We start from the raw sequence: 17,375 nt of genomic DNA, 5'->3' as shown, positions 1-17,375 counted from the left end.
AGACATTTGTAAAGCCTTTACAAATGTCTGCTTGTGTCCGTGTATATGCGGATGGATATGTGTGTGTGTGCGAGTTTATACCTGTCCTTTTTCCCCCCTAAGGTAAGTCTTTCTGCTCCCGGGATTGGAATGACTCACCCTCTCCCTTAAAACCCAAATCCTTTTGTCTTTCCCTCTCCTTCCCTCTTTCCTGACGAGGCAACCATTGGTTGCGAAAGCTAGAATTTTGTGTGTATGTTTGTGTTTGTTTGTGTGTCTATCGACCTGCCAGCACTTTTGTTTGGTAAGTCTCATCATCTTTCTTTTTAGATATATTTTTCCCGCGTGGAATGTTTCCCTCTATTATATTCATATCATTAATTTGAAACCAACAATCACGTTTGTTATTGTTATCGTTATTTTTATTGTCACTGTTACATTTCATAGTCTTTTCTGTCGTCTTATTTCCTCCTTCTGTTTTTGCCAGCAGTGGTCTGCTTGTGTCTGTGTATATGCGGATGGATATGTGTGTGTGTGCGAGTGTATACCTGTCCTTTTTCCCCCCTAAGGTAAGTCTTTCCGCTCCCGGGATTGGAATGACTCACCCTCTCCCTTAAACCCCAAATCCTTTTGTCTTTCCCTCTCCTTCCCTCTTTCCTGACGAGACAACCGTTGGTTGCGAAAGCTAGAATTTTGTGTGTATATTTGTGTTTGTTTGTGTGTCTATCGACCTGCCAGCGCTTTTGTTTGGTAAGTCTCATCATCTTTCTTTATATATATATATATATATATATATATATATATATATATATATATATATATATATATATATATATATATATATATATATAGTTATAATAGAAGGAAACATTCCATGAAGGAAAAATATACCTAAAAACAAAGATGATGTGACTTACCAAATGAAAGTGCTGGCAGGTCGACAGACACACACAAACGAACACAAACATACACACAAAATTCAAGCTTTCGCAACAAACTGTTGCCTCATCAGGAAAGAGCGAAGGAGAGGGAAAGACGAAAGGATGTGGGTTTTAAGGGAGAGGGTAAGGAGTCATTCCAGTCCCGGGAGCGGAAAGACTTACCTTAGGGGAAAAAAAGGACGGGTATACACTCACACACACACACACATATCCATCCACACATATACAGACACAAAGCCTTTACAAATGTCTGCTTGTGTCTGTGTATATGCAGATGGATATGTGTGTGTGTGCGCGAGTGTATACCTGTCCTTTTTTCCCCCTAAGGTAAGTCTTTCCGCTCCCGGGATTGGAATGACTCCTTACTCTCTCCCTTAAAACCCAAATCCTTTTGTCTTTCCCTCTCCTTCCCTCTTTCCTGACGAGGCAACCGTTGGTTGCGAAAGCTAGCATTTTGTGTGTATGTTTGTGTTTGTTTGTGTGTCTATCGACCTGCCAGCGCTTTTGTTTGGTAAGTTTCATCATCTTTCTTTTTAGATATATATATATATATATATATATACCTAAAAACAAAGATGATGTGACTTACCAAATGAAAGTGCTGGCAGGTCGACAGACACACAAACGAACACAAACATACACACAAAATTCAAGCTTTCGCAACAAACTGTTGCCTCATCAGGAAAGAGCGAAGGAGAGGGAAAGACGAAAGGATGTGGGTTTTAAGGGAGAGGGTAAGGAGTCATTCCAGTCCCGGGAGCGGAAAGACTTACCTTAGGGGGAAAAAAGGACGGGCAACAGTTTGTTGCGAAAGCTTGAATTTTGTGTGTATGTTTGTGTTCGTTTGTGTGTCTGGCGACCTGCCAGCACTTTCATTTGGTAAGTCACATCATCTTTGTTTTTAGGTATATTTTTCCTTCATGGAATGTTTCCTTCTATTATAACCATATATATATATATATATATATATATATATATATATATATATATATATATATATATATATATATATATATAGAAAAAAAAAAGAAAAAATCTGCAATGGATTGCAGCAGAAATGTTAAATAGATCTTTTTGTTGTTGTTGTGGTCTTCAGTCCTGAGACTGGTTTGATGCAGCTCTCCATGCTACTCTATCCTGTGCAAGCTTCTTCATCTCCCAGTACCTACTGCAGCCTACATCCTTCTTAATCTGCTTAGTGTATTCATCTCTTGGTCTCCCTCTACGATTTTTACTCTCCACGCTGCCCTCCAGTACCAAATTGGTGATCCCTTGATGCCTCAGAACATGTCCTACCAACTGATCCCTTCTTCTAGTCAAGTTGTTCCACAAACTTCTCTTCTCCCCAATTCCATTCAATACCTCCTCATTAGTTATGTCATCTACCCATCTAATCTTCAGCATTCTTCTGTAGCACCACATTTCAAAAGCTTCTATTCTCTTCTTGTCTGAACTATTTATCGTCCATGTTTCACTTCCATACATAGCTACACTCCATAAAAATACTTTCAGAAACGACTTCCTGACACTTAAATCAATACTCGATGTTAACAAATTTCTCTTCTTCAGAAACGCTTTCCTTGACATTGCCAGTCTACATTTTACATCCTCTCTACTTCGACCATCATCAGTTATTTTGCTCCCCAAGTAGCAAAACTCCTTTTTTACTTTAAGTGTCTCATTTCCTAATCTAATTCCCTCAGCATCACTCGATTTTATTCGACTACATTCCATTATCTACAGTTCATAACCAACAGATTGTGGTCTGAGTCCATATCTGCCCCTGGAAGTGTCTTACAATTTTTAAACCAGGCAGCTCCTTAGCCACTCTCAGTGTGGCTTTTGGAGATGTTGTTCAACTATAGACAACTTGACCCTGCTTGAGGTGGCTGTCCAGCAGGCCTTCCTACGTAACCAGCCTTGTCTAGGTGTATTCTTTGACATTAATAAGGCGTATGACACTACTTGGCGCCACCTTATCCTCAATAAACTCCCTCAGTGGGGCTTTCGTGGCCATCTCCCCATCTTCATTTGGTCCTTTCTTTCCCGCCGCCTCTATCGATATCGGGTTGGTAATGTGCTATCTGATTTGTACGTGCAGGAGAATGGTGTTCCTCGGGGAAGCGTTTTAAGTGTCACCCTCTTTGCCATTGCCATTAACAGTATCATGTCCACTATCCGGAGTCCGGCCAAGTGCTCCTTGTTTGTGGACGGTTTTGCTGTTTTCTGTTCTTCCTCCAGTCTTGTCACTCCTAGTTGGCAGCTGCAGCTTACAATAAAGTGATTAGAGGCATGGACTGCAAAGATGGGTTTTACCTTTTCTGCAGACAAATGTGTGTGTGTTCATTTTAATCGTTCTCGACGTGCTTCTACCTCCCCTGAATTGCGTCTGAGGGACACCATTCTTCCTTTTAGAGACACTGTGATGTTCCTGGACCTCACTTTTGATTCCAAGTTGTCATGGTTGCCGCACCTTAAAGACCTCAAGGTGCGGGCCCTGAAGGCGCTGAATATTTTGAAGTGTCTGAGCCATCGGTCCTGGGGAGCAGATCGGGCGCGTCTGCTGCAGTTTTATAGGGCTTTCGTCTGGTCGCGTCTTGACTATGGATGCACCGTGTATGGGTCAGCGAGGCCTGCGTATCTGAAGATTCTTGATGCAGTACACCATGAGGGTATCAGGCTGGCCACTGGTGCCTTCCGTACCAGTCCCATCCCCAGCCTGTGTGCAGAGGCAGGGGAACCGCTGCTCGCCATCCGGCGGAAACTCCTCATGGTGTGACGGGTGTGTCAAATCCTTGCCTGTCCTACCTCCTCTGCGTACCTTACTGTTGCCCGACTGCCTATGGAATGTCTCCTTTCCAGTCGCCCCAGGGCAACAAGACCATTTGGGATTCATGCCAAGCATTTGCTTGAGTCCCTTGGTGTGGAGCGTGTGGCACCCCAACTCCAGGATTTTACCCATCTGCCTCCCTGGTTGCTCCAGAGGCCCAGCATCATTTTAGACTTGTCAGAGTACCGGAGGAGCTGCACTCCTGCATTTGTTTTTACCTCCTTATTTTACGATATTTTAAACCAGCATCCCGACCTTGTACCAGTATTTACGGATGGCTCTAAACAGGGGAACTCTGTTGGTTACGCTGTTGTTTTCCCTGATCGAGTCGTCAAGTTATGGCTTCCTGCGGTGTTTACCATCTTTGATACCAAATTGTTTGCGATCTTGCGGGCATTGGAGGGGATGAGATGTGTTCCCAGTCTTAAGTTTCTCATCTGTTCTGACTCCCTGAGTGCCCTTCAGACCATGCAACACTTGTACCCAGCGGATACGGCCGTCCAGAACATCCACGATGCCCTACTCCACCTTCAACGGCAGAGGAAGGAGGTTTCTTTCTGCTGGGTGCTGGGGCACGTGGGTTGAGGGGAAACGAACTGTTGGATGTGGCTGCCAAAGATGCATGTTCCCTCCCTCACGTTGTTGAATGTGCTGTCCCCCTCCATTCTGTTACCTGCCCTTTGCGTTTTTGTGTTATGCATCAATGGGAAGAGGAGTGGCTGGCATTCGGTGAAAATAAGCTGCATTTGGTCAAGGCCACCACGCGGCCATGGCGTACGTCCTACCAGTCGTGCAGGCGGGATGAGGTTCTCCTCACTCGGCTCCGCATCGGGCACAGTCCCTTAACGCATGGTTTTTTACCCCGGCGGGAAGACGCCCCAATCTGCAGTGCTTGTGGCGTCCAGATTACTGTCTGCCACATTTTACTTGACTGTCCTTTATTCTCTGACCAGAGGGCGGTGGTTTCCTTGCCACCAGATTTGCCCTTTATTTTGCAAGACGACGCAACGATTGTGGTTAAGGTCTTATGGTTTTGTGTCCTGTCCAATTTGTTGCCTCTGATTTTAGGGAGAGGATTTTAATGTGCTGCTGGGTGACTGGCTCACCCAGGCTTTAGGTAAGAGGTCCACCAGTCACGATTACCTACTTGTTTCACTTCGATTTCTGTTCTCTTTTCCTTGTGTTTCCTTTCCTTTTTTAGTGCGTTTCTTCTCTTCTTGTTTTGCCTCTGTATGCGAGGATTTGGAACTGCGTCAGGTCTGTGTCTTTTAGCCATTCTCCTTGTTCGCTATCTGTCTTTGTCCCTTCACCGTATGTGTTCTTGTTTCTATGCATTTGGGCACTGATGACCACGCTGTTTAGCGCCCAAAAACCTCAAACCACACACACCTCTGATTCACCACTCCACAACCTTATGATTTGTTCCTTTGTTCCTAGTAAGCAGTGTTCTGGTTGTACTTAAAATTCAGCAGCCCTTGATATGCTGGCTCTTTTCTTCATTTCCTATAAGTGACATTCATGTTGATCTTCAAATTCAACAGCTCACATTGCCTGAAGTTGATACTTTTATTGATAACCTACTACTTTTCTTTATAATAGTTTCATGCTGTTTACTTTCTGTTAAATCAGACTGACAGGTTTCTGTTTCATCTGAAGTATACTGAAAACAGTAACTGCTTGCAATTCCAAAAATAATGATTGTCCTTGGAAACTGTTTGATTCTCCACTTTCTCCACTGTTCACCCCAGAGGAGACCTTAAATGAATCTATAGTTTTCAGCTGTGTGGCATGCTCTTTGGCCCTGAAGGATGTTGAAAAAATTATTGGCTTGCTGCATTGTTCATTCTTGCAACTAGGTTGATACAGTGAACAACGGAAATAAGGCACACATTATACTTCACACTTTTAAATTTTTTCATGTCTGCTACATACAAGAAAGAAATACAGGGTGTCCCACATAAAACCAGTATCCCTCACACTTGAGATTCAAGTAACAAAAATTAACTAAAACAGAAGAGAAAACAGTAATGTTAAAAACATTTAGTTATCTGTTTATATGAGATGCAGGAAGTAGTGGCCATGGACAACCATGCATTGCTGACATCATGTGATGACATTGCCAGCAACACTCTGTAATACTGCAGGTGTGATATTGTTAATTTCTTGAGTAATGTCAGCATGCACTTTGCTTTTTAGTGTACCCCATAAATGCAAATCACATGATGTTAAGTCCAGAGACCTTGGTGGTGGTGTCAGTGGTGCAGGTGGTGGTAGTGGGGGGGGGGGGGGGGGCAGAGGCCTCTGCTGAAATAGCTGTGTTCAGGGAACACATTGGTAAAGTTGGTATTGTTGGATTTGTGAGCATTTCATGAATATTGTTGAAATATTGCATACAGCTTCTCTGAATCTATTAATTGTGCATAGGAAGAGTAAAATATCTCCAGGTATCTTGCATTGTTTAAATTGTAATTGGAAAATATGGGGCCAATAATGTGCATGCCAGACAATGCACACCAAACAGCTATCTTCTCTGAATGGGGAAGTTCTCCATGCAGAATATGTGGGTTGTCCTGTACCAGTATCTGCAGTTCTCGGAGTTTGCATAAACTGACAAGTGAAACCAGGCCTCATATGACATGAAGTAAAGCATGACATCCAAGTAACCATTAGAAATTGATGCTAACAGCTAGTTGCAATAATGAACACATTTTTTTCTGATCCTTAAATTTCAACTCTTTCACCACATTCACATGATAGGTTTTTGACTTCATATGTTTTAGTTAATTGTAAAAGGACACCCTTCCCTAACAATACCTTTCTTCAACAAAAGTGATTGATACCAAAAATACTTTCTACCTTTTAAACAAATTAATATGATCTAAGCTGTTTAACTAAAAGAATGTCATGTGATTTTGTATATGATGTATTATATTTCAGGCTGAAATGTATAAAAAGAAATTGTTTTCTTTTCTTTGTCACAATCAATGTGTATTAGCGCCATATGTGCATTTAAAATTACTCTTGTTTTTGGAATTATGAAAAATTTGGCACACTTAAAATTCCTATTACTAATTGCAAAATCTGATGCTAATTATTAAATTTATTTCTGGAGTAATTTATAAAGTAATGGTATAGAATAATAGATATTAATTGTCAAGACAATTTGTAAACTCTTTGGAATATTGTTAGAATCGCATAATAAGTAGTAGTGGGCATCCCTCTGATGTAATCGGACATGTTTTTATATTTGGCAATAACAGTGTAATTTTTGGTAATGAAGGGTAAATTGTAAAGACATTGTGATATAGAAAAACGAGAAAAAATAAAAACCAAGATAAAAACAACCAATTCTTCAGTAGTTATTATGCCAATTGGAACCATGAAAACCTATAAAGGCAAAAATCTCAGCCTCAAGAATCAACCCCTTAGAAGTGAAGAACTTGAGCCAACTATGAGAAAAGAAGATAAGTAAGAAGTTTATTGTAAATCCTACTCCTCTTGAAGCTTATTAAAAGAATCAATTATGAAGTGAGTGACTATCAACAAATGAAATGGGGGGGGGGGGGGGGGGGGGAGATTACAATATGAAGACACAATGTCCAAGATACACCAACCTGTTACAATGACCTCCTTACCAAAATGTAGTGACACCTCGTAATGGCCATGTGTGTTCTATCAATAGTTTCAGTGGTTCTCACTGTTGGTAGCCCATTCTTCTGCACATTCTGAATGGACCCTACAGTCTCCATTTCTTGTACAGATCTTGAATAGTGCTGGATGTGCTTAGTTCCCTACTGGGATACTTCACTTGAAAATTTCCTTGGTGGAGCCTGTCAGCCTGTCTTTACATACCACTCCACATCAGTTCACTGTTCTACTGCAGACTGCATCATTTGTGTAACAACTCAACAATGTGGACTTCTAACAAAAACTGATGCACGAATTCACAGGTGTACTCAGCTTTCTGAGAAAATGCAGTATAGTCAACTTTTGAGACAGTGTTGCAACATCACAAGTAAATGACTAGAGATGATTAACTGGTATGTGAGGCATACCAGTTTTATGTGGGACACCCTGTATTTGAATATTTTGAATATTTATACATCATACCCTATCATCCCTACTCACACTCCTAAGGATAGTTGGGATATCTTACTAGCACAGTATTTTTATATAGAGAATGAGTTATGTATATATCAAATTTGACTGAAATCGATCCTAACATTCCTGTGTCATGCTTTTACATAACTTCTCTTCATCCCCACCCTTAGCCACAAAGATGGTAGGTCTGTGCTATAGTCACAGTAAATGATGTGTGTGCCAAGTTGTTAGAAATTACTTGATGCATTACAGGTGTATGCTGATGTATAACTGACATACAATAATAATTTTTAAGATTGGTTTGGTCAATATTATTTGTATTGCAGTTGCCCACATGTTGTGTATGGACAAATTTATCTTAAGTCCTTTTTTCATACATATATAGCCATTAAGGAAAGGCAACCACTCACCTATACCAGACTGATGTGTTTCTGTCATCTTATTCTCATGGCACACCAAGCATATAGGGCATTGTCCATTCCTACATTGCCAGCATCCAGTTATGTTGTTTAGCCACCACTGGAACAGCTGTTCAATCATTGACCACAAGCAACACAGCCATTCGAGATCCGTGCAAGGGAGAGCCTTCAATTTTTACAGGTGGGCGCCAAAGCCAAGGGTGGAGTAAGGCATCCCCCTGACTACTACCAAGGCCTAGATTGCTTTTATAACTTATTGCTTACAAGAAGCATTGTACCCCAGACCATGTTTTTAAAATTAAATTTAATGAAATTTTATGTAGCCACCCAGATTTTGTCATCATCTACACAGATGACTCTAAGCAGGGAGATATTTTCAATTGTGTCGTGTTCACGACGCTGTCTTCAGGATAGGGCTGCCAGAGTAGTTTTCAGTTTATTATGCAGAATTGCTTGCTATCCTAAGGGCAATGGAGCAGATGACACAATGCCATGACAAAAAATTTATCATCTGCTCTGATTTTCAAAGTACCCTTCTCGCTGTTGGACAGATGTTTCCAGCAGATCAGATGGTGCAACAAATGCAGGATGCTCTCCTTCTCTTGCACAGGCACAACAAGGACATCATTTTTTGCTGGGTTCTAGGATACATAGGCATCCAGGGATGCTGCTGCTAAGGAGGCTTGCTCCCTTCCTCCTCCTGCCAGCTGTTCAGTCCCTCTTTGGGCTGTCACTTCATTTCTGACCAGGAAGGCCATATGCTGGTGGGAGTCCCAGTGGCTGGAGGTGAGGAACAATAAACTACATTCCATCAAGACTTCAGTGCGACCATAGATTACCTCCTTCCGCTCGGGATGGTGTGAAGAAGTAGTCCTTACTCGGCTTAGAGTGGGGCATTGTCCTTTGACACACAGCTTCCTCTTACAGCAGGAGGAGCTCCCAGTATGTCAGAGATGCAGGACACAGCTGACAGTACAACATATTTTAAGTGAATGCTTTTTATATGATGACCTGAGGGTTGAACTGTGTCTCCCACAGGATCTTCCCTCTATTTTAACTGATAACTAGGCAAGTGTTGTTCATGTCTTAAATTTTTGTGCAGTGTCCGGAATTCTTCCCAAAATACTTGGTGTGCAATCTTAATGTGTCACAGAGTGTCATCCAGCCACACTTATTTGTTCTTTTCTTAACAGCATCTTTACAGGTATTTTCTCCATGATTTCATTTGGTTATCCCGCTGTGTCTTGCTGGAGTCTTATTATGGGCTATTCTGAACCTCACCTTCCAGGTATTGCATTACATTTCCTGTTGTGGGATCAAACATAGTTTTCCAGTTTATTGATCTCCTTCCATAGATTATGAAAATCTATCTTATTCAGTATAACATTAATGCAAGGGTGCTGATGACCTAGCTATTTAGCACCCTCCATCATAAATCATCATCATCATCATCATCATCTGTGCTCCAAACATTAATTTCCTATAGGTGAATGGTCACCTTTCCTTAAATTTATGTCTTACTCCCAGTAGTTGCAAATGGATTATTTATCACTTTGAATGTACTGCTTCTAATTTCAGTGTCCTTCCTTTTTGCATACACCATTATTCAGATTTTGGTGTGCTTGCCAATTATGATGTGTCAATTTATGCTGGGTCAGTACGGTCATGCAGGTTTTATACGTGTTTGGGCAATTACTCCAATTGCGTATGGTGAGTAGATTGTGAACTCTTTCAACTTGACAGTTTACATTTTTGTGTTTACATTGTTTTGCTTTATTAGAAATCATGGGCTGTCATTGTGGTACAAATAAAAACTTATACAGTGCTATGTGGTTAATTTGACTGGATTAAAATGTTTGTCAATAGCCTTGAAGATTGATATTCAGATGGTAAAATATATTTAAGTGCTGTTAGATGTAGACAGGGCTGCATGAAAGGTGGGTAAACCAGTAACGATTTTTAGAGTTCCATCACTAGATACGACTAACATTTTTTTGTTCAGACATCATTACCAGCTATGGTTTTCAAATACAACATTCAGTGATTTGTGCAGATTACTGTGTTCTATCTTAATGTAAATTTGGTTGTGTACAAAAGTTTGAAGCACACATACCACTCAAATCTAACATTACTATTCATTTTTCTGGGCTGTCTCCCATGCTCTGCTATAAAGGATGCCATTAAAGCAAAGTCATCTGGAGGCACTAGGAGCTGCCGGCATTAATGAGAAGCAGCCAATGAGTGATGCCCTTGGAGATTACTGAAAAGACAAATGTCATAACTAGGCAGTTTTGGCAGTTTTAAACCATCTATCAGTGCCCTGTCTTATGCATATGTTTATCTATACCTATTCTATAATAATAATACAACTGTAAAATCCTTACATCTGTCTGTTTGTCAGTTTGAACATGCCAATCTCCAAAATTACCAGATGAATTTTCATAGGTTTCCACAAGTAGCTTGAATATAACTTGGGACAACATGGTAGGCTTTATTTCAACAACATCAGAACTTGGAAGAAAGAGAAAAAATGTGAATTTAAAGTTTAATTAAATTTTCTACACAACTTAAGTAGTTTGGATGTTTAATCACCACAGTACCGGTATATTACTCCAAAGAACCAATAGAGAGCACTGTTCAGTTTGTTGAACACCAAAGGACCAATAGATAGTGCTGTTAAGTTTTTTATGGGCGTGACAGATTTATTCTTAGAAATTTATAACAATGATAGAATTAAGCCTTACAATCTTAGCTTTAGAAATGCAAACTAAAAGTGAATTTAATTTCCAAAGATATATAGATTTGCTTATTTCACTTTGCATGTTAAGAACTTAACAATATTGCTTTACTTCTTTCGATAGGTTTTATTTGTTTTCCTTTGTAGGAAAAATAAATTTATTATGTTTGCTTTGCCATTTGGGTGCTTACTCATTACATTTTGTTTTCATTTTGTTTGTGGTTAAGAATGCCTAGAAAATGTCAAGTCTTTCTGAATACACCAGAACAGTTAAAAGACTGAGTACTATCCAGTCTCAAGAATCCAATGAAAATCATGAGTCAACACTTGCTGTGACTCAAGAACATAAAGCTTTAACCTGATTCTTTGAAACTTCCTTTGAAAGTGAAATGTGACATAATCTGATCTAGAACATAATGAATTATCTTGCTCATCAGAACCCTTCACTCACAGAGGCTTAAAGTTACTTGTCCTCAACTTAACATCATAAAAGTTGAAAGTTTGATGAGAAGTTGAAGTATAACAGAATTGGAAGACATATAACGCAGAGGGTGACACCCAACAGATCTGGAGGACCTGGTAGTAAGCTGCGATGTGAACACAGAGTACCAAAACAATATGTGCATGTATTGTAAACATGCTAGGCAGCTGATTCAGATTTGTTTACATACCTTGAACATAGTAATGATTATTTGTAATTGAAGTATAATTAAATACAGCTTTTATCTGAAAGTACATTGAACAAACATAAACAAATACTGAAACACAGATTTATAACATTTTTGTTGTAAAACATATTAGTTATTTCCATCCAGTTTAATATAAAGACCCATGAAAAATGTTAGCAACAAAATGTTATTCATCTTTTATATTATGAATTATCATGAAACTGTATTTTCTGTGTTTTACGTATGTTAAATTTTATTTTGAACTATTAATTTTTCTGTAATGTTTATCCTATATTGTTAATCCAAATATTGTAACTCATTCATAACAACTGGACCTTTTAATTGAAACAATCGAAAATAATTATTCTAAATAATATAAACAACTAAATTCTGATTGTAAAACCTACATAAGGGGAGGCTACAGTAGCTATAGGTGGTAAGTTGTTGGTTTAGTTTTGTTCAGACTCAGTGTGATGAAATTTTTTATGTGAATAAACAACTTTTTAAATAAATGTCAGCTTTGGCTACATCATTTCTACACGATTTGGTTAACTATGATGAAGGTATATTAAACATTATGGTGAGTCCAGGATCGAATTTACAGGTGAAGCAGACTCCAGTGAATGGATACTTCCATATCATCAGCAACAATAATTAGAAGCTAAGTATAGTTTTATGTTACTTATTAAAGTAGTTATGTTTTAATCTGGTTGAGTGTGAACTGCAACCCAACCCACTGAAAACTAACAGGACAATCATATTAATCACTTCTAAGTTTTAAGCTTGACACATTGCAAAGTATAAAATTTAGAATTGTTCAAAATTGAGAAAGCAAGGGGATGGCATTGACAACAAGAACTGAAAGTGAACTGGATGAATGGACAAAAGAAAGTGATGAACTAATTATCTGAATTTTTTTTTTTTTTTTTGGGCGGGGGGGGGGGGGGGGGGGGTACTGTGGTGAAAGTTCAGAGATGTATATCATCTGGAAAACGTTTTGTTTAAGATTGTAAAGTGTTCTGGACAAAAATTAAAAACGGCAAATCTGGGTGATTGTGTTAACAATAATTTAGTAGTGAATAACAATGCAGAATTTAGTGACAGCCACAGTGAAGTGGAAAATATTTTGGATGGTAATAATGTACTTAATCAGTAATGAAATGAAGAAGAAGCTGTAGGTAGAAATACCAGCAGTGTCTGCAGTCCATTCTTAGTTTTTTGTCAAGGAGAATAACTCAGAGGAGTCTATAGTCTGTTTGAAGAAATTGCAAAACTTCTTAAAGAAAAACTGGGGAAACACAGCAAAGAACTAAATAACAGTTTTGGTAGTAAAACTGAAACAACAAATAATAAAATAATTGTAACAAAAAGTGAGTTCTTATTTTAAGGAAACAGCTCAGAAAATGAACAAAAATTTTGGAAGTATGTATTGCATTCTAGTGCAAGAAAGTAAAGTATTAAGATCAGAAAGGGTGAAAATGATGAATTCAAAATCCAAAATTACAAATAAAAACAGAAAATCAGTTTAAAATTGTAACTAGTGTTGTCAATACATGTAACAGTAACATAGGAAATGTTCGTAAAAAAATAGCTTGTTGGTTTTTTATCGATGCAGGGCCCCAGACAGAAATAATCAACATCTGCAGTCAAACACACTTTGTTCATGCACAATCACATGAAAATGCATCACAGCATGCATAAAGAACATAAGCCCTAAAATTTTCTAATACTCACTGAATCCAAAGATAGTGCACTCCTTGTTCCAAAGTCATTGACAATCAATGATCACTGCAGAGACCCCCCCCCCCACAAAAAAAACCCTGCTTCCACTTCTTTCCACCTTCTCCCTCCCTCCTTCCCATAATTGCAGAGCACTGGGGAGAGGAAATGGATATTGTAGAATGCAGGGGTGTTGTAGGCTGCTTGATGGATGGTCTTTGATCATGCACAGTAGCATCACCACACATGCCATACCAGGTCTGAATGGAAGTCATGGGTGGACTGGTTGACCTACATATGTGAACTGGACTGGCATAGCAGGTGGCGGTGTTGTAGAAGTGGTGAAAAGGAGGATGTGTATCTTGAGCATCCCACTGGTGCCAAGTGCCACTGTTATTCCAGCCACTTTCATCTCATCTTGAATGGGGACTGTGCACAGGATGGTTTCATGTGAATTGTAAGTGGCCTCATTGAAGTGTACCTCACATGCAGGATGAAGAGACATCAGTCTTGGAGCTGCAAGGAAAACTTGTTACGTGGGCCCCCAGAAATGTTGATAGAAAAGTAAATCTCATCAATAATAATCATAGGGGGTACTGCAGGAGAAGGGAGGGGAAAATATTGTAGCATAGGAGAAACACTAGAATGCACTGGGGGAACAGCAGGTTAGAGCACTTGCAATGATGTAATGTTACATGTAATTTGTGATTGGACCTGTGGCAGTGGATTGTCATGTGTAGAGTCAGAGTGAAGCAAGGAAGGGGGATCATCACATGCAACCACTGATTGACTGATGAGTGTAGGTTCAATGCACACTATGCAAGATCTGGTCAGTTTACAGGCAGTGTGGTGGTATGTGTGGGTGTGGGATCATCACACAATGGGGGATAACTCAATTCAAGAGGTGGTGAGATGGATTCTTTGACCATCCAGGCTAACTTAACCCATTGAAGTGAAACTGTCTAACACCAGCCATTGTGCATGCCAATACCTGATGCAGGCCAGAGTAAGGCAGCTTTAGCACCACTTTGACTATGTCATCCCTTAACATAAACTCATTCAAGTCCAGGTCCAGATGCAAGAAAACTGGGGGATAGATATATGGTCACAGAGGAGGCATATGGATAGCAATAGCAGCTAAGTGTGACTGGATGTGCTTGAAGAGAGTGGGAAGGTCAGATAGGTTGATGGTTCCAGCATTGTAGATGGACTTACCTGAGAAGACTAATGTCTTGCCATACAGGACCTCAGCAAGTGATGCATGGAGGTCTGTCTTATAAGCTTTGCAGATTCCCAAGATGACACAGAGAAGGGCATCAAACTAATCACTACCATGGTACATAAAGGCTGCTTTCTGAGTCCTGTGCCAAACCTCAATGAGCCCGTCGCTATCAGGGTGGTACACTGTAGTGTGAAATTTATCCACACCACAGGGCATGCAGAATTTGTTAATAACAGTGACTTGTACTGCCTACCCTGATCAGTAGTGATGGATGTATGGTGCCCGAGTCCAGCTACCCAGGAAGATACAAATGCTTGTGCTACAGAATCCACCATAATGTCTGCAAGAGGTATCATCTCCACCCACTGTGTAAAACGGTCATGGTGGACAAGATATATCTGAAAACATCAGACAAGGGTAATCACCTGATGAGGTCTAGGTGCCTGCATCAGGAACAGCCTCTTGGGACATCAAATTTGCTTACAGGGGGGTGCATATATCTGCCAAATTGCAGTGCTGACATGGCACATAGGCACAAGGCCACACACGGTAGTCCTTCTTCATAAATGGCTACAGAAAGCATTCCATGATGAACTGTGTAGCAGCCTTAGCACCAGGGTGTGAAAGATAGTGCAAAGCAGCAAACACTTGGTGATGTACTGCAGTTGGGACAATAGGCCAAGTGATGCCCATGGACATATTGCACCATAAAGGCCTCACCAAGCCTGGTAGATTGTGAGAAACTATCTGTAAGGAAGTCAAAGAGGCCTGATATAGGTTCTAAAGTCTGATATCATTGTCCTGTAAGTGTACCAGTTCATCAAAGCTAAAAGGGGATGAAGTAGCATTGACACATGACAGATAATCAGTCATCACATTTTCTGAGCCATTGATATATTAAATGTCTGTCATGTACTGACAAATGAGATTCATCTGCCAAAATCTGCATAGGGGAAGGTCAGTGGCAAATAAAACAAACCAGAGAAGCTTAGTTGTGCTACCAATCACTTGAGTCAGCCATAACAGGGATGCAGGCATCTAATGATGGATGGGTAGAGTGATGGTATGTTCTAAAGCTGTTTTGAGGTCCTTGATAGCTTTCATCATATTGTCAGACCACTGCTGGCGGCAATTACCGGAAGATTGTTTGCCCACTAATGCATCAGTAAGAGGGACTTGAATGGCTGCTGTCATCAGCTGAATGTGTCCATAACAATTGCTGGTCCTCAAAAGCCAGCACAATTCCTTAAAAGTCACTGGAAGCTATGGATCACATGTGCAGTTGACCCAATCTTGTGAAGAATGTATACCCTCACAGGAGATGGAGTGCCCAAGAAACGTAATAGAGGTTCGTTGAAGTTGTAATTTATTGCGATTAATCTCAACTCTGTTACATGCCAACCAGTCCTGTACCATTTCCATGTGTAGCTCATGTCCTTCATCAAAGGAGGAGAGAAAGTCATCTAGGTATGTTTAGCAGTAAGAGCAGTTAAAGAGAACTGAGTCTATGTTGCCAAGATTCAGATTGCTTTTAAGGCTGCACAGCATGCAGCAAAATTTGTAAAGGCCAAAGGGGGTGGTCAAGGCTGTTTCTGATATGTCACTCTGTTCTATAGGTATTTGTAAATATGGCTTGTGGCAGTCCAAGACACTGGAAATGTATGCTCTGTTAAGTACCTAGTTGAGTGAAGACTTGAATGTGTGGGATAGGAAGTCACCATAGAGGCACACTGTGCCATAATTTTTGATGGCTAAGTATAGGGGGAAGACCAATTGAGTCTTTCCATATCAAAAAACGACATCTGCCTCATACAAAGTTTTGCAGGAGAGCCAATTTATCATTTCATATGCATGATATTAATGTTTTTCAGAGCCCTTTGCACCTAAATTAGCTTTACCTATGGAGAATCATTTTTAAAAACCTGTTATCAATATTACTCCATATTAAATGTTCTAGTTTTATTGTTGAAAATCAATGTTCTGTGTTTGTTTGGGAATTTGTTGTTTGTCTATTTTTGATTGGGAAATATCAACAGAAATCCATTTTTGTAACAAACATGTTTAGAGTGTTTTATTCAAAAATAAACATTATCATACAGTTCGACCATTACTGCTAAATTACTATTACAAGGGCTAATACTAAAATGTCATGGTTCAAATGGAATTCACATTCTTAAGAATACAAATGAAGTATAACTAAATTTGTTATTAGGTTTTAATGAGTAGGCATAAATAACAATTCATTAAAATGAAAGTTAGTTTCAGGTGTGATATAAAAATATTCATGAGGTGTGTCTATGAAATCAGCCCTGAAAACTATTGAAAAATCTAAAACATGGATTCAACTTTTAGTAGTCGGTCAGCAAACCCTAGATTGCTGAGGCACTCACACTCATCACAGGGGTTTTCTCATAACTATAAAGTACTTCTGTGTACCACTTAAACTTTACTGCATCGCTTTTGAAGAAGTTTATTCACATCCTCCAATTTGTTTTCTTTCACAGTGATTGTCAGACCAATCTCACCAGATTGTATGGCATGGAAATATTTTTCTTTCTTTGTTTTTGCTTTGCTGTACCAGCTTCCAAGTAATATGTGAGTTTGCCTGGGAAATGAATGTCCCCTTTTCTAGTTTTAGGGAGAATAATTTTCTTGCACTAAGATAACTGTGCTGCAGACTTGACTGACTCTTGAGCTGCATGTTTCCAAGTTAATAGTTTCCAATCCTACCCTATCACCTTCATGTTCCCATGTTCAGC

Source organism: Schistocerca cancellata, chromosome 3, assembly GCF_023864275.1.
Source record: "Schistocerca cancellata isolate TAMUIC-IGC-003103 chromosome 3, iqSchCanc2.1, whole genome shotgun sequence".
Lineage (NCBI taxonomy): Eukaryota > Metazoa > Arthropoda > Insecta > Orthoptera > Acrididae > Schistocerca > Schistocerca cancellata.
Note: the sequence above shows the minus strand (reverse complement) of the source record.